Consider the following 22,170-nt stretch of genomic DNA (forward strand, 5'->3'; position numbering starts at 1 on the left):
TGCGAGGAATGCGGAGGGAAAAGGGCACCTCCTTGGTAAGAGGCCTCGAGCAGGGAGATTGCATCTGAACAGAGAAACCTGTTTGATCTTCCCCTGAAGGGCAAGACACACCCACATCTCCTCCTCAGAACAAGGCTTGGCTTTCGGAAGCCAGTCCTAGCAGGTAACCCACTGCATCTGCTGGGGAGTGTGAAGAAGAGTCCTGCAGGAAGCTGGGGGAGACAGCTCCAGCCACTTCACACACCATTCTCAAATTCACCTTTGGGGGACACCTGAGCTGAAGAACTGCTACAGGTAGGGCCAGTCATGCTTCTTGGGACATCTGGAGCGAGAGAGAGCCTCTGTCTTTCTGTTCTCCTTTTCTCTCCCACGCTCACTGTAAGAAAAGGCTGTCTGTTTATAATCTGCCAGTGCTGGGATCCAGCCAAAGGCTTTTGCTCTAAGCAGAGCTGGGCCTCAATCAAAATCCCAGCTCCCAGCATGCTGTGGACCATGCAGGGCCTGTGTCTGAAATCCCTCTATAATGGGCTGAAGTAGCCTGGGTCCGAGTGCTGTTGGGATACCAGAGTGCTGTGTGCTGTATAAGAACCTGAGTGGACCAGAATGTTTGGAGGGGGTCATGGTCTTTGTGGCTTGGGCTCAGGTCAGGTCTAATGCATATCCATTTACCTCTCAGCTTTGTCTGACTGCTGCATTCCTTCCCACCAACCTCTCTAAAGCCGCTGTTTTACCTAAGATCATTATATACTGAGTAAAAACTGGTCTCCCCTTTGTATGTATTAACTTGATGGGCTGGAGAGAGAGAGCGAGTGTATGTATGTGGTGATGGAGGGCGAGGAGGTGGTGTTCTTATGAAACTTCTGGCAGACCCTTTCTCCTGCAGAGGTTTATTTGCTTATCTCTGAATTAGTATGTAAATTAATGCTCTTGGAAGGGACTGACAGTACTGGTAGGGCTGATCTCGGGTAGGCAGGCACCTCCCTCAACCCCAACTTCTCCACTGCACCTCAAATCCTGTTACATCCTTTTCAGCCCACCTGCTGGTCTAGTTCTAGGTCTCTGCCTAACAGAGACTTGGCCATCACAGCAAGTGATGCGGTGGCTAACAAATGTGATGTAGCCCCCACCCAGCTCATTTAATTTGTGAGCCAAGGCAGTATGCAGACCCAGCTCCCCAAAGGCAAAAGGCTCCTGAGTAGAACTGCTCAGGATTATTATTTTATTTTTTATGCCTGCAAAACAGCTGTAAATGAAATTTAAGCTTGTCAAATGTGTCCTCAAATTTAAAAAAACAAAACAAAAAAAATTCCATTTTGTTAAAAAGAAAGCTGTTTTCCATTGCAAAAGTTGAACATTTTCAGTTGAAAATAGAGCTGTTCATGATGCTTCCTTGATGAGATGGCTGTAATGTGCACATAAGGCTTGGCTGAGCCCATGACAGTAGGAAAAATGGTGTCCTTACTTTTCTTTTTTTATATTGCAGTCAAGGCTCAAGCTGAAGTTTATGTGGGTATGGAGATCATTGCTCTCCTTTTTAAAATAAAGGAAGTACTTTAATAATAGTTAATTACTTGTAATTATAATAATTAAATGGCAGGCACAGTGTGGTGAAATGTGCTTTAGAAATGTGTATCGTGATAATAGTAAGCTCACTGGATAGGGGACTGTCAATTTCTGTTTGTATAGTACAATGGGGTCCCAGTCCGGTTAGTGACCCCAGATGCTATTGATATATTACAGATGCGGAGAGGGGAGAGAGAGGGGTCAAGGAAACATTTCCCTTGTTAACGGTTTAACTCTGTGATTGTCAACAACAAAAATGACAGAACTTGTAGCACCCATGTCTTGGAAGAGTTCTTACGTTGGGATTTTGTTATAATACAAAACACTGACTGGCGCTCAGAAGGCAGTTCTGTGCAAGCCTTTGTCTGCTCTGGGTTGATCCTGAGATGCTGACGCCATAGAACTTCATATAGATTTGCCACCCTGGCTCATCCCAAGTCTGGGATTGTGTCTCTGGCACTGACAAGATCAGGGACTAGCAAAACCTGTAAATGCCTCAAGCCAGCTGAGCATCAGTTTAGTTGCAAGCATGGGTACTGCACAGACAGGCAGGGCAGTCTTCACCCCCACACCCTGTTTTACCCATGTGTCTCAACCCTGACCTGTAGAGCCCACCCCCACCCAGGCTGAGACGGAAGTTAATTTGTGGGACCCATTCCTCCCTTAGCTCTTCTGCTGCAGCAGCCCATGATGGTGGGCTTTGTGATGTGAACATCTGTTCACAAGCGACTGAACTAAGTCCTCAAACTCATTTCATTCCATTTCTCTCTTGCCCTGAGCTGGATCTGAAAGGGTGCTGAAGAGGTGAAAGGTTCCATCTTCCATTGCCAGTCTCTGAAACCAGCTAAACAAATCACTTACAAAAATTAAACTGAATCCTGATTGCTGCAGCAACCAGGACCAGAAGAAGGGCTGAAAAGGCTCTTTGCCTTCAGACTAACACACCCTGTAGGTTAAAATCTAAACAACAGTTTTCAAACCACTGTTTTATTTAGTGGCATGGAATTGTATTTATTCACAAGGCAGGGATCTCCAGCATTAATGTTTTCAGCATAGGGGAAAGTGCTGGAAGGAGGTCACCAATGGGGGATGGACTCCCAGGTGTTGAGGAACAAGTTAGAGGACTGAACTAAGTAGCAAGTGTTCAGTTTGGTCAAGGTAGCCAGTGCTAACACTGATTGGGTAACACATTAGCTATTGGAGATAGGTAAGGTTGCCAACTTTCTAATCGCACAAAACTGAACACCCTAGCCCCACCCCTTCCCTGAAGCCCTGCCCCCTTCCCTGCCCCTTCTCCGAGCCCCACCAACCCTGCTCACTACATTTCCCTCCCTTGGTGGCTCGCTCTCTCCCACCCTCATTCACTTTCACTGAGCTCCAGCAGAAGGTTGGGGTGTGGGAGGGGGCTGGGGGTTGGGGCATGGGCTTACTTCCAGCGGCTCCTGGTCAGTGGCGCAGCAGGGGTGCTAAGGCAGGCTTCCTGCCTGTCCTGGCATCAAGGACTGGGCTGTGCCCCAGAAGTGGCCAGCAGCAGGTCTGGCTCCTAGGCGGAGGCACACACCTGGCTCTGCATGCTGCTCTTGCCCGCAGACACCGCCCAGCCAATGGGAGTATGGAGCCAGTGCTTGGGGCAGTGCGCAGAACTCTGTGGCCCCCCTGCCTAGGAGCCAGACCTGTTGGCCACTTTTGGGGCACAGCGCGGTGTCAGAAAAGGTAGGGACTAGCCTGCCTTAGCCCTGCAGCACAGCAACCGGACTTTTAATGGCTTGGTCAGCGGTGCTGACCGGAGCCACCAGGGTCCATTTTTAACCAGGTGTTCTGGTCAAAACCGAACACCTGGTCACCCTAGAAGGTAGGCCAACCAAAGGCTTTGGATCTCACTGCCAATGATTTCAACAGGACCAGCAAGTGCTCAGCACCTCTAGAAATCAAGCCATTTATTTAGGCTTTAGCTGCCTAACTTTAGCTGCCTAACTGAATTTGAAGAATGTGGTCTCAGCCCCAGGTCTCAAAGGTACCCAACCCCTCCTGATTTCAATGGGAATACCTTTGGGGATCTGGGCCTCAGTGCCCATGGCCACTTGTTTAAATGGGATCCTAATTTTAACACCAGGATGCCTTAAATAGAACATTCATATTCCATGCTTGGCTGTTCACAGTAGAGACTGGCACACTTTGGATGGTGTGTCCATAATAACTTACCTGAGTAAATGCCCATTTTACATGTTGTGGCAGAACTCCGACCTCGTCCACTTGCGTCCCGTGCTTCCAGGTGGTTTATGCTAGCTTCAGAGGCTCACTGCAACCCTCCACATAGCCCTTCTCTCTCTAGGGCCAGGGATACAGTCTACTAAGCCGTTTTCATCATAAGCCAGCAATGGAGGTTGCTGAGAGAATTCCCACAGTCTCTGTTGTTCCTACGGCGTCATGCCAAAACAGTTTAGCCTCCTGTCCAGACAGGGGCCTGTTTTCCCCTTCCAGGAGGTGTTTCGGTAGTGGTGGGTTGGGGGGAACCTGCCAGCAAGAATCCCCCCCAGCCCTGCTCTTGGCACCACTCATCATCACAACATTGAACATACGGGGCTGTAGGATGGGTCTCCGCAGGTCCCAGGTGCTCTCTTTCCTTCGGGGGGGGGGTACTCTGTGGTTTTCCTGCAGGAGACCCATACGGATTCGGCCGCTGAAGACAGCTGGTGGCTGGACTGGGGGGACAGGGTCTACTTTAGCCATCTCTCAGTTCGTACAGCTGGAGTGGTGACCCTGTTCTCCCCCGACCTACGGTCCAAGGTACTGGGGGTCATCGAGGCTGTGCTGGGCTGCCTGCTGCACCTCCGGGTCTGTATGTAGGGGCTTCTGGTCAACCTCGTTAACGTCTATTCCCTGACATCGGGCCCGGAGCGGCTACAACTCCACCAGCAGGCATCTGCCTTCCTCGGCACCTTGGATCCTCACGAGTGCCTGGTCCTGGGCGGGGATTTTAACACCACCCTTGAGGAGCGGGACCGCTCAGGGACCGAGCAGTGCCCGGCTGCCGTGGATGTCCTCCAGGAGATAGTTGAACACCACTCCCTGGTGGACGTTTGGCATGACCACCACCTGGATGACATTTCAATGTTCACCTTTGTCCTGGTGGAGGCCCATCGGTTGCGCCACTCCCAGTTGGACCACATCTATTTATCACATTTCCACCTTTCATGGGCCCACTCCTCCAGCATCCAGCCGGCCCCATTCTCTGATCATCATCTAGCCATCGTGACGGCCTCTCTCTGCGTGGAGAGGCTGGGGCTGGCCTAATGGCATTTCAACAACAGCTTGTTGGAGGATGTGGGCTTTGTGGCATCCTTCCGGGAGTTCTGGCTGCCATGGCGAGGGCAGCGGCATGCCTTTCCCTCGGTGTGGCGGTGGTGGGACCTGGGGAAGGTGCGCATCTGGCTCCTCTGCTGTGACTACACCCAGGGTGCCAACTGACGGAGGGATGTAGCGATAGAGCAGTTAGAATGGGAGGTCTTGGAGCTGGAGAGGCATCTGGCGGCCAGCCCCGAGGATCTGCCCCTCTGTGGAGCGTGCCGGGAGAAGCAGGAGGAGCTCCGGGCCCTGAAAGATCGGCCTGGGGCGCCTTTGTTCGATCCTGCATCCATCTCCTTTGGGAGATGGATCGTGGCTCCCGCTTCTTCTAAGCCCTGGAGTAAAGGAGGGGGGCCAAGAACCATGTCACCTGCCTTCTGGCAGAGGACAGCACCCCCATCACGGATCCAGTGGAGGTGTGCAGGAGGGCGAGAACCTTCTATGCAAGCCTTTTCTCCCTGCATCCAACTGATCCTAACGCTTGCAGAGTGCTCTGGGAGGAGCTCCCTGCTGTTAGTGTCGGCGACCGAGACTGGCTAGAGCTGCCTCTCACTCTGGCTGAGTTCTTGGAAGCCCTCCGCCGCATGCCCACCAATAAATCTCCGGGCATGGACGGGCTGACCATGAAGTTCTACCGTGTGTTCTGGGACATTCTTGGCCCAGACCTAGTCACCATTTTGGCCGAGTCTTTGCAGAGCAGGGTCCTCCCTCTTTCATGCAGGTGAGCTGTGCTCGCCTTATTGCTGAAGAAGTAAATCACCTCTGTGATTTACAAAATTGGTGTCCCATGTTGCTCCTCAGCATGGACTACAAAGTCATAGCAAAAGCCATCTGGCTGTGGCTAGGGTCCGTGCTGGCGGACGTGGTCCACCCAGACCAGACCTACACCGTCCCGGGCCGCAGCATCCTTGACAACCTATATCTGGTCCAGGACCTCTTGGAACTCGGGTGTAGGGGTCGTCTGTTGTTCGCCCTCTTGTTCTTGGATCAGGAGAAGGCGTTTGACAGGGTGGACCAAAGGTATCTCCTGAGCACTCTGCGAGTGTTTGGCTTCGGACCCCAGTTTGTGGGTTTTCTCCGGGTGCTGTATGCCTCCGCAGAGTGTTTGGTCAGGCTCAACTGGACCCTGACCGAATTGGTCAGCTTCGGGTAAGGAGTACAGCAGCGGTGCCCCCTCTCAGGCCAGCTGTACGCTCTGATGATCGAGCCCTTCCTCTGTCTTCTCCGCAGGAGGTCAACAGGGTAGGTGCTGTGGGAGCCGGAGCTGCGGCTGGTCCTGTCGGCATACGCTGATGATGTGCTCCTCATGGTGCAGGACCCGGGCGACTTGGCGCGGGTGGAGGCTTGCCAGGCCATCTATTCGGCAGCCTCCTCTGGCCAGGTTAAGAGCTCTGACCTGGTGTGTTAGGGGGCTTATTCCTTCACCCACTTACTTCCCTGGTCCTTCTCGCATGAACAGAGAGCAACAATACCCTAAGTCCAAAGGTGCAAACAATTCGATGTTTATTGGGGTGAACTTCCAGCAAGCATGATTCCAGTTTCCTTCCTTAGTATCCTCCTTCCCAGCTCTGACACTACAGAGCCTTACACCTGTGTCCCTGTTCCCATTCCTACCCTTAGCCAAACATAATTCCAACTTCCTCACTCCCGTTCCCATTTCCCCCTTTAGCAAAATATGATTCCAATTTTCTTACCCCCATTCCCTGTTCCCATCTCCCCCTTTAGCAAAACATGATTCCAATTTTCTTACCCCCATTCCCTGTTCCCATCTCCCCCTTTAGCAAAACATGATTCCAATTTTCTTACCCCCATTCCCTGTTCCCATCTCACATGCCCACCCCCACCCACACCCACTCACTTCCTCATTGACTACAAATTATATAGTAAAACTTGAATTCTGCTTAGCTTTACCTTAACCAATCATTTTCCTGAAATTTAACTAACCAATCCTAACATATTGTAACATGATTATGTAATCAATTATATCCCACCACCTTAATTAGTTTACACCCAGCAAAATTAATTATACAGCAGACAGGGACAATCACAGAACCAGACAGAGATTATACAGACAAACAACAGCAAAGTGGGAACTATAATGACAAGACAATACAGAAGTGAGGATTTCACATCCCAGCTATTGATAAGTGAGTTCCTGCCAGACAGGATGCCATCAAACCAAGCTTTCCTCCAAATTTTCTAGGCACCTCCCCCTCTCTGGAGGTGACAGGAATACAATCCTGTCCTGATAGTGCCTAACAGCCCAATAGCACCTTATTTCAATGTGACTAGTTTGGAATGTGAGGATGTGACCGTTCGCTTCCCAGCTTATGGCTGCCTCTGCTGCTTAGCCAAAGGCCTTAGCCTAAGAACAGGGCCACAAATTGTCACAGTAAGAGAAGGCCCTTACACTGGCAGACAGTGGTTTTGATTCTTTCTTTTATACCTCTGGAACTAGCCAAGTGATAAGAATACACCTAAATTCTTAAAGTACAGGCCTTTGCAGACAGGCCTGAATATCTATATCCTAACACTCCACCGCTTTTTTTTCTTTTTCTTTTGGGATCCTCCTGCCCAGGTATCCCTGGAAAAGCATAGGACATATGGCGACACATTTCCTGATAGGGCCAGGCATCAAGGTGGAAGGTGTCGATATTCCATTTGTCCCACTGCCCCTTGTGTAGTATAGTGCCCTGCACCTTCTCTCGCAGGGGCATACCACACCTATTCCAATTAGTGTTCCAGACTTCCCATTATAGCAGGCCTGAGAAGGTTGGGTCCAGGTTGTCTAGTACACTGTAGGGTTTGGAGGGCTTACTACATTACTTATAGGTTATCTCCCTATGCAACGTAACACAAGTAGAGTTAACAATACAAAATCCACAGCAACACCGAGTCCTGACCACTGCAGTATGGTCCAACATCCGAGACACCCCCAAAACACTGCCTCTCTTCCTTCGACGGGGTCATGATCTTATGTGTCCAGTTGCTGGCAGTTGCAACAAGCTGCCCCTGCAGGTTTTGCTTGCTTTTGTCCATATCATAAGTCCATTGAATGTTCACAGAGAAATGGGATATTGTCCAAACCAGCTTGCCCACTTGGTATGGAATCAGGCAGTAAGCCCTGGTTTGATTATTCACAGCAATAAGATTCACAGATCCTTTTGTGCACCAAAGTCCAGATAGCAGCATGTGAATGTGTGTAGTTTGGTTATGGGCTGGTGTAATTGTGCCCCCAGTAATATGTACATTCCCAGCAAAACACCTTATACACAGTACACCCAATTGTCCACCCCTTGCATAGGCCATTGATCCTGCTCCTCCATAGTCATAGGAGTGGGGCACATCCAAACATCTTCTATTGATTTACACTATTTTACACACCCCTCCATTGATTCCCAGTGAGCCCCTCCCCTTTTCATTATTTCCATAGGGCTTGTGGGGGCCACCTTAGCTGCCATTCCATTTCCAGGTACCACGGTAGCTATTACACAGGTGCTGGCCTCCTAGTTGAGAATTTGCATTCCCATACACATCTTCCCCCCCAAGGCCAGCCTTTGGAAGCCATCCCCCACCCACATCATGAGGTTTTCTGTTCATTAAAACACAGCAATGCTAGCAACAAGACAAACACCACAGACAAACAACACAAAACATAGATCCATGGTATTCTGGGTTATTTTTCCCGCTGGCACCAGCTTGCTTGTAGAGTGTCTGAAAAACAAAAGAAACAATTTCCTTCTCCATGGTGGGGACAGATTATTGCTTAATAATAATACCACTTTCTTTTACAAATGTCCTTGCTACTTGCAGGAAAAACAGAAGAATTACCTCCAGACTGTCCTTATTTTGTTCTATAGTCAGGCTAGTGAATTACCTCACTCACTGGTCATTTATGAAATTCATGAGATGGTGTACCTCAGTTTCCCCTCTTGTACAACAGACCAAGTTTGCAATAGTTTCTCTGCTGTACCAAGCTTTAAGTTTATTCTCAGGTAATAGCTGAGACACAGCTTCAGATTTTAGCACTGTACACACACACACACACACACCCCTTAAGGTTAACCTGTCCCCCTTATTTTCAGGCTTGACTTGTTTTTTTTCACCTCCCTTTCCTGGAGGGCCATAATCTGAGTCTTCTAGTAGCTTGTTTGCTGACCGGATGTATTCATTATTTGCAGCTCCTTTGTGCCTATCAGCTAGGTAATTTGCATTTACACACAGAGGCTTACTAGCTTGCTTCTGGATCCAAAGCTGTTAGCAGCTCAGACACTGTCTTAAAAGGGAAGCATTTTACTTCCACCAGAGTTCTGATTACTTTCCACTTTCATCTCCTGCTCCAAAACACACAGATCTGAAAAAGAAAGCACAACCTATTGTGGCTCCTTTTGGAGCCCTATTAGGATTTTAATGAAGTACCATGTTTTATTTGCATTTCTTTTACTCCTTTTCCAATATACACTGCACATGTCCTGGGAAAATGCAAATTCCTTCCATATAGTTTAACCTCCATAACATCATATTAGCCACATTAATTTTACACAAGGTGTAACTGCCTCCCCCATGCCTACACAGTTTTCATGCACACCCACCAAAGCAACAATCTAATCCCCCAGAGCCATCCCAAGGCTCAGTGTTCCCATCATTCCTCCCCTTTTCCTTTTCTTTTACCTGTGCACACACACACAAAATTCTGTTTTGCCTAATATCCCTTGCACTGTGATTACTCTTTTTTACACAACTGTACCGCAATTACACTTCCATCTTGTACAACTAGACACAACCAGGGGCAGCCAAGTTAAGTTCCAAAAGAAACCTCTTCCATCCTTTAGTGATTTTGATTACATTACCCAATAGTCAAATAATTTTGCTCAGATTCTCTCTCCGCCTGCTGCCTGCAGCAGTCCCTTATAGACCATTTCTGTGGGAAAAGGGCCCATTTTCCCTCAGAATAGCTGTAAAGGCTTCTGGGGACAGAAGCGTAGTGGTGATAGTAGCCACTCTACCTGACCCCCTTGGAAAATTTAATTACCAAGCTTCCATCCAATGTGACTGCACAGAGTTGCACATACAGTTACATGTATATAACTGGGTTTTATCATTAAACAAAAACTTCTTTCTTTACATCTCACATAAGTATCCAAAGTACCCTCCATTAAAACTTCAGAAAAACAAAAGAGTGTGGAAAGGCAGGTTGCACTTTGAAACTTTTTTTTTTTCTCCACTCCCCCAGGACCAAGTCTCAGATCCAGTCTCTAAAGGTGGTCTGTTAACTCTGCTTTTGACTTTAAACCCTTTTGTGCCAAATCATCTTTAACTACCCCTAACTAATTTACAACCCTTCAGCAGCCCTTGCTGAAGCAGCACCAAACTTGAAAGATTACACAATGCACAGCTACAGACTAGGGACCGAATGGCTAGGCAGCAGTTCTGCGGAAAAGGACCTAGGGGTGACAGTGGACGAGAAGCTGGATATGAGTCAGCAGTGTGCCCTTGTTGCCAAGAAGGCCAATGGCATTTTGGGATGTATACGTAGGGGCATAGCGAGCAGATCGAGGGACGTGATCGTTCCCCTCTATTCGACATTGGTGAGGCCTCATCTGGAGTACTGTGTCCAGTTTTGGGCCCCACACTTCAAGAAGGATGTGGATAAATTGGAGAGAGTCCAGCGAAGGGCAACAAAAATGATTAGGGGACTGGAACACATGAGTTATGAGGAGAGGCTGAGGGAGCTGGGATTGTTTAGCCTGCAGAAGAGAAGAATGAGGGGGGATTTGATAGCTGCTTTCAACTACCTGAAAGGGGGTTCCAAAGAGGATGGCTCTAGACTGTTCTCAATGGTAGCAGATGACAGAACGAGGAGTAATGGTCTCAAGTTGCAGTGGGGGAGGTTTAGATTGGATATTAGGAAAAACTTTTTCACTAAGAGGGTGGTGAAACACTGGAATGCGTTACCTAGGGAGGTGGTAGAATCTCCTTCCTTAGAGGTTTTTAAGGTCAGGCTTGACAAAGCCCTGGCTGGGATGATTTAACTGGGAATTGGTCCTGCTTTGAGCAGGGGGTTGGACTAGATGACCTTCTGGGGTCCCTTCCAACCCTGATATTCTATGATTCTATGATTCTATGATTCTATGATTACTGGCAGCTTCCCATAATGCTGCCCTTACTTCAAACCTCTCACAAGCAGACTGAAGTGCCTCCTTTCCCTGGAAGGCATTCAGTCCCCATGGGCAGGGACCTTCTTCCACTACCCATGTACCAAGGAGGGTGGGCTCCTCAGCCACCCCCCATCCCTCTGGGTCCCCTAACACTTCCTCCATTTCCTTTTTAATCTCATCCCAGGTTGACCCCTGTACCTGGTATGGGCCCTGGTTCTCCCTTATCCATTTATCCAAAAAATCCTTTATCTTGGCTTGCCAGAACCCGCAACTACCATCACGAGAGTTCGCGATACCCCCTCCAAGCAGCTGCGCGGACTGTTGGGGAGAGGGACTTACAGGCTGCCACTCACCTATCCAATGCAATGCATCCGAGTTAGTCACGGCACCAAGATGTTAGGGGGCTTATTCCTTCACCCACTTACTTCCCTGGTCCTTCTCGCATGAACAGAGAGCAACAATACCCGAAGTCCAAAGGTGCAAACAATTCGATGTTTATTGGGGTGAACTTCCAGCAAGCATGATTCCAGTTTCCTTCCTTAGTATCCTCCTTCCCAGCTCTGACACCACAGAGCCTTACACCTGTGTCCCTGTTCCCATTCCTACCCTTAGCCAAACATGATTCCAACTTCCTTACTCCCATTCCCATTTCCCCCTTTAGCAAAATATGATTCCAATTTTCTTACCCCCATTCCCTGTTCCCATCTCCCCCTTTAGCAAAACATGATTCCAATTTTCTTACCCCCATTCCCTGTTCCCATCTCACATGCCCACCCCCACCCACACCCACTCACTTCCTCATTGACTACAGATTATATAGTAAAACTTGAGTTCTGCTTAGCTATACCTTAACCAATCATTTTCCTGAAATTTAACTAACCAATCCTAACATATTGTAACATGATTATGTAATCAATTATATCCCACCACCTTAATTAGTTTACACCCAGCAAAATTAATTATACAGCAGACAGGGACAATCACAGAACCAGACAGAGATTATACAGACAAACAACAGCAAAGTGGGAACTATAATGACAAGACAATACAGAAGTGAGGATTTCACATCCCAGCTATTGATAAGTGAGTTCCTGCCAGACAGGATGCCATCAAACCAAGCTTTCCTCCAAATTTTCTAGGCACCTCCCCCTCTCTGGAGGTGACAGGAATACAATCCTGTCCTGATAGTGCCTAACAGCCCAATAGCACCTTATTTCAATGTGACTAGTTTGGAATGTGAGGATGTGACCGTTCGCTTCCCAGCTTATGGCTTCCTCTGCTGCTTAGCCAAAGGCCTTAGCCTAAGAACAGGGCCACAAACTGTCACAGTAAGAGAAGGCCCTTACACTGGCAGACAGTGGTTTTGATTCTTTCTTTTATACCTCTGGAACTAGCCAAGTGATAAGAATACACCTAAATTCTTAAAGTACAGGCCTTTGCAGACAGGCCTGAATATCTATATCCTAACACGGTGGTCGGGGACGGCTGGCAGGTGAGCTCCCTCCCACCTGCGCTTCAGGCCATGCGGTGGAGCGTGGTTCTGCTGCTCTATCTCGGTGTTTACCTTTCTGCCACACATCCCTCTCCGCCAGAGAACTGGCACTATTTAGAGGGAAGGGTGGTAGAGTGGCTCCGGAAATGGACAGGACTACACCGTGCCTCTCCCTTCGAGGGAGAGTGCTGGTGCTTAATCAGCTAGTCCTGTCCATGCTCTGGTACCGGCTCAACACCCTGGTCCCAGCCCTGGGTTTCCTGGCTAACCTCCAGACATTGATTCTGGAGTTCTTTTGGTCAGGACTGCACTGGGTCCTTGCAGGGGTTCTCCACCTACCCCTGGAGGGGGGAGGGCAGGGCCTGAAGTGTCTGCACACTCAGGTCCATGTCTTCCGCCTCCAGGCCCTGCAGAGGCTTCTTTATGGTACAGGTAGTCTGGCATGGAGCATACTAGTGCACACCTTCCTGCACCATTTCCGAGGGCTCCGATATGACCAGCAGCTCCTTTATCTCCATCCAAGAGGTCTTCCGCAAGACCTCTCCAGGCTGCCAGTCTTCTACTGGGACCTCCTCCGGACCTGGAAACTGCTTTCAACGACCAGGTCCATGGCGGCCACCGAGGGGGCAGATCTCCTCCCAGAGCCCCTGCTACACAACCCCCAGCTCCGCGTGCAGGTGGCGGAGTCCCCCTCGGTGCACCAGAGGTTGGTCTTGGCAGAAGTCACAAGAGTCGGAGACCTCCTGGACTACGACTGGGGAGATTGGCCTGATCCCCTGACGCTTGGTCAGTGCATGGGCCTCTCCAGACCTCGTACTCCCCGGCGCATACTTCAGGAGGTGAGGGCCACTTTGCTGCCTGCTGCTTGCGTTTACCTCGACCAGGTCCTGCACAAGGGTGCATCCCGCCCTCCCTCCACCCCAGGCCCACCGGACCTTTTCATTGGGCCCCTGCCCCGTGGACCCAGCCGACCACCTCACCCGTCACTGTGAGCTGGCTGCACGAGCTGCAGCTGGTGTGCTTCCAAACCGCGCCAAGGAAACATCTATACATGTTCGTGCTCCACACCCTACACATCCTTACCCTCGCGTCCCACCCCGATACAAAATGGCGGGACCTCCTGCCACCTCTGAAGCATGAGGAGCCCCAGTGGGCCAGCCTATACTCCACCTTGGTCCCGAGGCCCACTGGGGATATCAGTTGGCGGCTCCTTTATGGAGCCGTGAGCACGGGCATGTACTTGGCATGGTTCACCCCACCCAACACCTGCCCCTTTTGGGTGTGAGAGAAACCCTGGCACACATATACTTGGAGTGTGCCAGGCTGCAGCCCCCTATTCTGGCTCCTCAGAAATATTTTGTTACGCTTTTGGTTGCACTCTTCCCCTCACCTTCTTATTCATGCACTCCCTATCCGTAGCCCCACAAAGTCGCGGGACCTCCTGGTCAACCTCCTTCTGGCCCTAGCTAAAATGGCCATCTATAAAACCAGAGTGAGGAGGTTGGCTGATGGAGTCTCCTGTGACTGTGGGGCCTATTTCCAATCCTCCATCCATTCACGTATCCGGGCAGAGTTCCTCTGGGGAGCATCCACTGATTCCCTTGCCATCTTTGAGGAGCAGTGGGCACTGTCCGGGGTTCTCTGCTCAGTGTCCCCGTTCGGTTCCCTTCGTTTGACCCTTTGACCACACTCCTGTCCCTGTTATTTCATTAGTTGTCCCCCATATTTATTTGGTGTCCAGGTCCTGTGAATCCCCCTCTTAGGCTGGGGGGGATCCTTTAGCACTTCCCAGATCCCAATAAGGCTACTCTGCTGTACCCAACTGGCCTGGGTCTGTAACATAGTCCACGTGCTGACCGGGATATATTAATGTTTGCTCTCAATGACCTGTTCGGAGCTCACATTTGAAAACAACCCCTGGTGTCAGTGTGATAAAGAGATTGGTGGCACCGTTCAGTTTTGCTTCTAGAGACCTGACTTCAGGGCTGGATTTTGAATCACAGGTGAAATGAATTTGATGGCTTCCATCTAGTCCATATAGGTCATTTGTCCACAACACACAGTTCAGAGGTTTGGAGCTTCCACTTCCCAACATGGATTTCATGTTCGAGGGGGGACTCCACTCTGCCGCCCCTTATAACACTAGCCTGGATAGTTCAGCTTGTGCCAAACATTAAATAGAAGTGCTTTTCAAGAATGCTACCTCCCTAGATGGCTTTGCTGTTGTAATGATTGCCATCTTGTCTGACACCAGGCATTGAACTAGGGACCTCCAAAGCTCAAAGCCCAAGGGAATAAAGTTCCTTAGGTGATAGCTGTAACAGACTCCTGTCCTCTGTGGATTGGGCACAGAGCACAGGTAACATACAGTAACCAGAGGCAGGGGCAAGATCTGGGCTGGGGAGCTTTCTGGAAATGAGTCAGGGGGTATGTAATGAAAGCATGCTGGGGCCACTAGCTGCAGAACTTCCTTTCCTTGGCTGTCCCCTTTTCCCATCTGTTTCTTTAACTACTCAGTTCTTTTCACAAAGGCTGAGTCTGATATATGCTATTAAATTGCTCACCCAGAAGTTTCTCTCTTGCTGATTGTATCATGTTGTCTGAACCAAGGATGTGTAGATTGTTCCAGTGTTACGTATCCACAGTGGTTTTAAGAAAGGGGCCCAATGACTTTGCATGCTGATGCTGGATTAAAATATGATCCATTACACTTTTGATTCACTGCCAATCTTAAACTTTCTTGCTGCAACTGCTGCTTTTATTGTACTGATTGAACATAAACCTTGTGGTTGTGCATCCTGTGTATGCTATTTTCATATGAGTGACGGTGTCTAGAGCAGAGACTCATAAGTTTTGCTCCTTGGCTCATTCCCTGATCCTGAACAGAATGAGTGATTTTGAGAACTATGCAGTGAGGAATGGGAGGGTTGCAGCAGATTACGGGGGACAACAAATGTAGCAAGTCTGGATGGGAGTGATGGTCACAGGATTAAAACAAGGAAACCAGAGGGGAACACTGAGCAGAGAACCCCAGAGAGCATCTCCCACTCCACGTGAAAGGTGCCAGCTGGATAGCTCTGGAGAGTGAAGTCTCCTATTTATCCTGGTCACCTGGTAGTTGGTGACCTGTTCAGATGAGCACAGTCAGCTCAGTTCCTGGCCAGCTAGTGCCAGATGTGAGGGTGCGTTTTGTGATGTAGACACTGTAGGTGGATTTTCAAAAGTGCTCAGCATTGGCCTAACTCTGCTTCTAGTGAAACCAATGAGAATTTTACCAATGACATAGATAGGCTGCTGCTGAGTGCTGCTGAGACACCACTTGCCTATTAGAAACTGGAGAGGGGCCATCATCTCAGTCCATACAAGACGCTGAACTGTAATCAGGAACTTGTGGTCACTATTAGCCAAGGCTGGATTCACGTCGGGGACAATGCCAAGATGCATTGATTCCATTCAGAAAATGAGGGTTAACACTTCAGGAGCAAGGGAAAGACTCCCACTGTTTGGCTGAAGTGCAGAGTGTGGCAGGGAAACTTCTCCAGGAGAGGAGCAGAGCTGAGGTCAGCTAGGTGAAGTAGGTACTTCCTCAGCACTCTGTGAAAAGATGTGTTCAAGGCATCCAGCCAAGGCCTCAGGGTGGAAATACTAACTAGGACAGCTCACTTTTGATGGATTCACACTTTGTCCCTAAGCCTTGTGGTCCCTAAGCTCAGGCTGAATGAAGCTTTTAGTTTAAGCTCTAGTTGAGAGAGGCTGTTGTTCTCTTTGGGTATGTCTACACTAGAACTGGAAGGTATAAATTACAGCTCAAGGAGACAGAAGCGCTAGCATCCTAAAAATAGAAATATAGCCACACCGACAGGGGCTAGCCTCCCTGAGTACCGAACCTATGGGCTCAGGCTCCGGGCAGTTAGCCCTTCTTGCCATTTGCACGGCTGTAGTTATGTTCTGTTTTCAGTGTGCTAGCTCACGCAGAGCTAGCATGCATATGTCTCCTGAAGCTGGAAGTTACACCTCCAGCTCTAGTGCAGATGGACCCTTCGTTGCTTTGGCTGGGTTCTAAAAGTCTTTGTTCACTGAGTGGGCTTCAAGAACCTGGGCTACGGTCCCATAGATGACCTGAGCAGTGACTGGGAAGAAAACGGCTCCACAACCCTTCCCAGAGGTAGTCAGGCCTCTACCTCATTTCTGCCTTTCAGAGAGAATTACCATTCCGAAATGGGCACCAGCAGGGCCATGTCAACAGCATCATAAAAGGTTTGTAGGGGCATGAACCCCCACCCCAGGTGCTGAGGCAATACCATGCTGTGTTACATGGTCTCCGGAACAGAGAGCTGGCAGCAGCAGCCTGATCACTAGAGTTGCTGCAGCACAGAAAAGGCTGCAGGCTCAGCTGGCAGCAGTTAATCACTGGGGGGATTAGGGACACTTGGGTGGTAATAGCTGGGTTAATGATATGATAGCTGTAATTGGGAGGATATAAGAGGAATACAGGAAGTTGGGGAAAGGGTACAGTGTGGAAAGCTCCTGCTACAATATCTTGTTTTCTTTGTGGGAGAACTGAGGAATAAATGTACAAGTGGTGAAAGGGAAACAACTTGGTGTGTTTTTGACCGAGGCAGGGCCATCCTTAGGGGGCCCTACACAGTATTATTAAAGGTGCCCCTATGCCTGACTTGGGGCACAGCTACCACCCCTGCCCACAGACCCCCAGAAGAACCACCTGCCCCATTGCTCACACATGCCAGGGCTCGCAGCCTGGGGGGCAAGGGGAGGGACAAGGCAGCAAAGAGGATACCGAGCCGCCGGGCAGAGAGTCACCGTTCCCCGCAGAGACCCTACCTTCGTACCCTCTCCGTCATGCAGAATGTGCTACGCTGGCGCATTCGGGTCTGTGAATATGGTCCCTGCCTTCTGCCTAGTAAGGAGACTGCAGCGCATGCTGAGTGTGTAAGAGCTGAACTGCTCTTACCTGCTGTCCCAGTCATAGGTGTGGACTTTGTGGGTGGGTGCTCCGGGGCTGGTGCACCCACAGGGAAAATTTAGTGGGTGCAGAGCACCCACCAGTGCCAAGCTCCTCCCTCTCTCGGGGGAGGAGGTGGAGTGGGGGTGGAGCAGATGCAGGAAGAGGTGGGGCGGGGGCTTGGGGGCAGGGTGTGGAGTGGAGGCGGGGGAGTCGAGCACCCTCTGGCAAGATGAGAAGTCGGCACCAATGTTCCCGGTGGTGCCTCAAATTTTCACGTGCCCGACCCAGCTGTGTATGCTGCATATGCCTAAGGATGGCCCTGGACTAAGGGACCATGGAAACAGGCTAGGCAGTGCGGCACACCTGGTAGCTGAAGAAGCACCTGTGACATTCTCTTAAAGCCACCTTTGTGCAGGGCATTGAGTTGGCTCTGAGCAGAAATAATTAGCTGTACTTTTCTGACAGATACAAGTACTACACTGTGCCTAAAGCTCTCTGGAGAGGCATTGTATTACCGTGGCAGGTGCCAGTGCTGGAAATGGCAGTTTCTCAGAACAATGACTCAGATGTGTTTTAGCAGGTAGCTGCACAGTCCTGAGTTGTGTGCTGGGCCTGTTCTTTAACTTCCTTTTAGTTCAGTCTTGGAAAGTGCCTGCGGCCCTGATATTTCTTTCCTTTCAATTGGGTAAATCAGGAGTTACCATTGTTGATGTTAATGGGATTACACCAGTGCAAAGGTGATGAGAATCAGGTTCTCAATCACTGATCAAAAAGCACAGCTTCCTGAAGGCCCCCTCAATAAATATTTCACAGGAGTTATTTTGACCTGCTCACTAAAGCATAGGCACCCACCCTACGCACACAGCTCACTAGGGCACTGAACTGGGTGGCAAGAGGCCTGGGTTCAATTCCCAGCTCTTCTACTGCTTTGCTGGGTGACTTTGGGCCAATCACTTCCTTCTCTATGCCTCAGTTTCCCCATCTGCAAAATAGGGAACTCCATTGTGAAGTGCTTTGAGATCTACTGCCAAAAAGTGCTATATAAGAGCTAGGTATTCTTTTATTCCACTGACTTCATTTTAAGTCCTGTTATGTGGCAGTGCTTGTGACCTTGTATGGAGCTATTTCTCACTGGGGTTACAGCCAAATTCATTTGTAACATGACCAGTTTGCTGACTCCTTTTGGTGGCAAACACAAAAGGATCTAAGCTGCAAAATTTGAATCGCATTTCAAAACCATTCACCTCCATGTCTGGAAATATTCAGCAGTTGCAGGCTTTTGCATGAGGTTATTTGCAAAGTTTAGCTCTATCTACCCATGAGGGTCTGGCTTTGGATTTTGAGCCATACAACCATTAAAGTTCAGAGATGTGTGTGTAACAACCCTTATGTTCAGCACCGCTGGGGTCTGAATCAGCGAAGCCTGATTTTTATTATACTCTTTTTGTACCAGTGTTGGCCCATAAGGCAGAAACTAGTATCTTCCTTCCCTCTCTGTCCCTTGCTGCTGCTTCCATCTGTTCTACCCTGCCTGCCATGTTCTTAAGCTTTTTCTTGGGTGTATTGTATCCTCATTTCCTCACACAATCTGCTTTCCACTTGACAGCTTCATGTGGGAATCTGTGTTGGCATCCAGTGTACATGCCCCAAATACGTCCAGTGCGTCCTTCAATTTCTAGTGGAGATGAGCTGCTGGTAGGTGACTTCTGGGGTCTCTTCTTTGGTGGTATTCTCTTCATCCAATGCCCAGAATCTTTCATAGGCACTTATTTTTGGAGTGAAGTCTGAGCTTAGGAATTAATTCTTCTGTTGCGGGGGGGGGGGGGCTGCAGCAGAGCATCTTCTCTGTGAATCAGGCAGAGAGTGGGCTGTGTCACATGCTGAATGAGTTGCATTTGGATCCAGGATTTTGGTTTTGACCCATTTGCAGTTACCAGCTCTATGTGGAAATCTTGCCATGTCCCTGCTGGAGGCTGGTGTGGAGAGATTAGGTGCATGGTTTTCACTAGCATGTTTGATTCCCTGTCCATGCTGGAGCCTGAAGCCCTGCTAAACTCAGGCTAGCTACAACCATGTTTGGAAATGGCAGACAAGTGGTTTTGCCAGAACTTTGACAGCTCTTTCAGAATCCGATCGGGTTTGGCAGAGCTCTGCTCTCATTGTGGAATAATCACAGGCATGTCTATACTAAAGAATCCTGCTATTTGGCCATGGGGACAAATCTAGCGCATCAACCATTGTTGAAAATGTCCAGCTAGCACTGACAGGGCCAAATAAATTCAATGCAGCAAAGCATGGGTGACCCCTTTGTTCTAAAAAGGGTGTGACTCATGCTTTCTTAGAATTGGTGTTGGACTCTATTGACTCTGCTCACTTTAGCTAAGGATCACTTTCAATATTGGTGGAGGGGAAGGGCAGGGGAGCAGGGAACACATGTTTTCAAGTGTAGACACTGATTGGAAGGGACAATGAATCCACTAGATTCTCTTAAAGACATAAGGTGTGGCACTGTTTGCTGGGGAAGAAGAAATATTTTTCTCCGATCGAGGAATGATAGGGAGTGCAGCCTCCCTTGATTTTATTTTCCTCCTATTGGTTCTTATTGTTGAAGAAGAAACTCCTCTAGTAAGCAAGGTCTGTTGGAAAGATGGCAGGCATGTGTTTAGGAACCGAACAAGTTCTGACCACTCTTTAGGGCAGAAAGAATTTAAGACCTGTGTATCCACTACTCTATATAAATGTGCTGATGCACAAAACAGAGGTAGCTTCACTGAATCGGGAGAAAAAGAAAAACGTGGACAGGATAGAGCATAAGATACCTGCATATTGAAGCAACTGATGAGGAATAATAACTTCTTTTTGGTCCTTTAACTTGTGTAGTTTCTATTAGCCATAAGCCATTGTAATGAACTGGATTGGGGGGTAGGGGTAATGTCTGTTTGTGTATGTGCATACAGTGTAGCACAGTCCTCTTCTGGACAGAAACGGAACTGCTTTGTGTGTCATAGACCCTATGCTTCTAAAGCTAAGGCAGATTCTCCTTTGGCTCAAGAGGGAGAGGCCTATAAGAAGGAGCAAGGGGATCTATTTATCCCCACTGTTGCTTGGAAGTTCTGACTGGCCACTCTAGTTGGATAATGGCAAATGAAGTCTTAGGTAGCCATGGGGTTGTGCCAAGAGATTGCATGTGATTTGTCCACAGAGAACCATTGAGTAATCTTTCCAACAAACCCTTAAGGAGAATGAGAAAAGAGTTGGCCCAAGTAATGAATCTAGGCACTGTGGATAAAAGCAGTCTGCATTCTCCCTTATGTTTGTCCTCTTCCACAAGCAGTGTGGCATGTGAGTTTATGAAGACAGATTTGGCAATATGGAAAACGTTTAAATTGTTACAAAACAGGAAGCATGGGCAGTCAGATGCTGCCAGTAGCTGGTTGGCCTGCTCTCCCTAATGGATTACAGATAAGAAGGCGAAGAAGGATCTTTACTTGCATTACAGGGCAAAATATAATTAATCCAAGGGCCATCTGCCTCCATTTGCAGGATCAGCATGAAGGATGGGAGCATTGTCTTGTAGCAAGAGGAAGGGACTAGGACTTAGGACTCCTGAATTCTATTTATAGCTCTGCAACTGATTTGCTGCCTGGCATGGATGGACATCATGTCACATGTTTGTGCTCAGTTTCCCCACTACTAACACATAGATAACACTTGGCCTTGCTCACAGGCAGGTTGTGAGGCTTACTTTTAAAGTGTGACTCAACTTTTTTGATAAGCAACTATGAAAATGGCAATTGGGATCCCACATTTCTTCTTCGAGTGCTGTCCCTGTGGTTGCTCCACTCCAAAAAAAATGACAAAGTCCTTCACACTATGAAAGACTCTAGAGCAACACTGCACACACTGGGCATATACCTGTCCCTCCCCAGGAGACAACAGTATCAACCTTATCAGAGGCCATGCACACAACAGTATCACCAGCCCCAGCCCAGACCATACGCTATAGCCAGAAGTCATGCTAGACCTCCTAGGTGCAGACAAAACCAGGTGCGACCAGCTACCACCCATCCATCAGGAAACAAGAAACAATTTTGAAGTGTTGGTTGCGGGTTTGCACGATCACCCCTTGACTCCACCGCCTATTTGCCCATTTAACCAGCACCTCCAGGTTTTCCACCATGCCTGGCAGCAGGTCACACAGGACCGTTGGGTCCTGGAAATAGTTCAGTCCGGTTACTCCATCCCTTTTATATCCTACCCTTCTACCCTTCCCCCTCCCCCGAACCCTCTTCAGGGACCACCGTAGAAGTGGCTCATCTTATACAGCTAGGTGCAGTGGAACCTATGCTGACACAACATCGAGGAAAAGGGTTCTACTCCCACTACTTTCTGACCCAAAAGAAGGGTGGGGGATGGAGACCTATACTAGACCTATGATGACTGAACAAATTTGTACATGTACAGAAATTCAAGATGGTCACATTGGGTACAATGATACCTACTCTGGAACAAGGGGACTGGGTCTCAGCCCTCGACCTATAGGACGCCTATTTTCACGTATCCATTCATCCAGCACACAGACGCTTCTTGCGAGTCACACTTGGACATGACCATTTTCAATACAGGTGTCAAGGTTCCTTCCCCAC

General features: G+C 48.9%; 1 protein-coding gene across 1 annotated transcript in view; it reads left to right on the forward strand.

The window, feature by feature from the left end:
• Positions 1-214: 214 nt before the first annotated feature.
• The window catches only part of ZNF185 (zinc finger protein 185 with LIM domain), a 130,985-nt gene continuing 109,029 nt past the window's right edge, over positions 215-22,170 (forward strand). Inside the window, exon 1 of the mRNA XM_073360542.1 lies at positions 215-294. The gene's annotated coding sequence lies outside the window, so the exon portion shown is untranslated. The remainder of the gene's footprint in view (positions 295-22,170) is intronic.

This window comes from Lepidochelys kempii, chromosome 9, assembly GCF_965140265.1.
Source record: "Lepidochelys kempii isolate rLepKem1 chromosome 9, rLepKem1.hap2, whole genome shotgun sequence".
Taxonomy (NCBI): Eukaryota; Metazoa; Chordata; order Testudines; family Cheloniidae; genus Lepidochelys; species Lepidochelys kempii.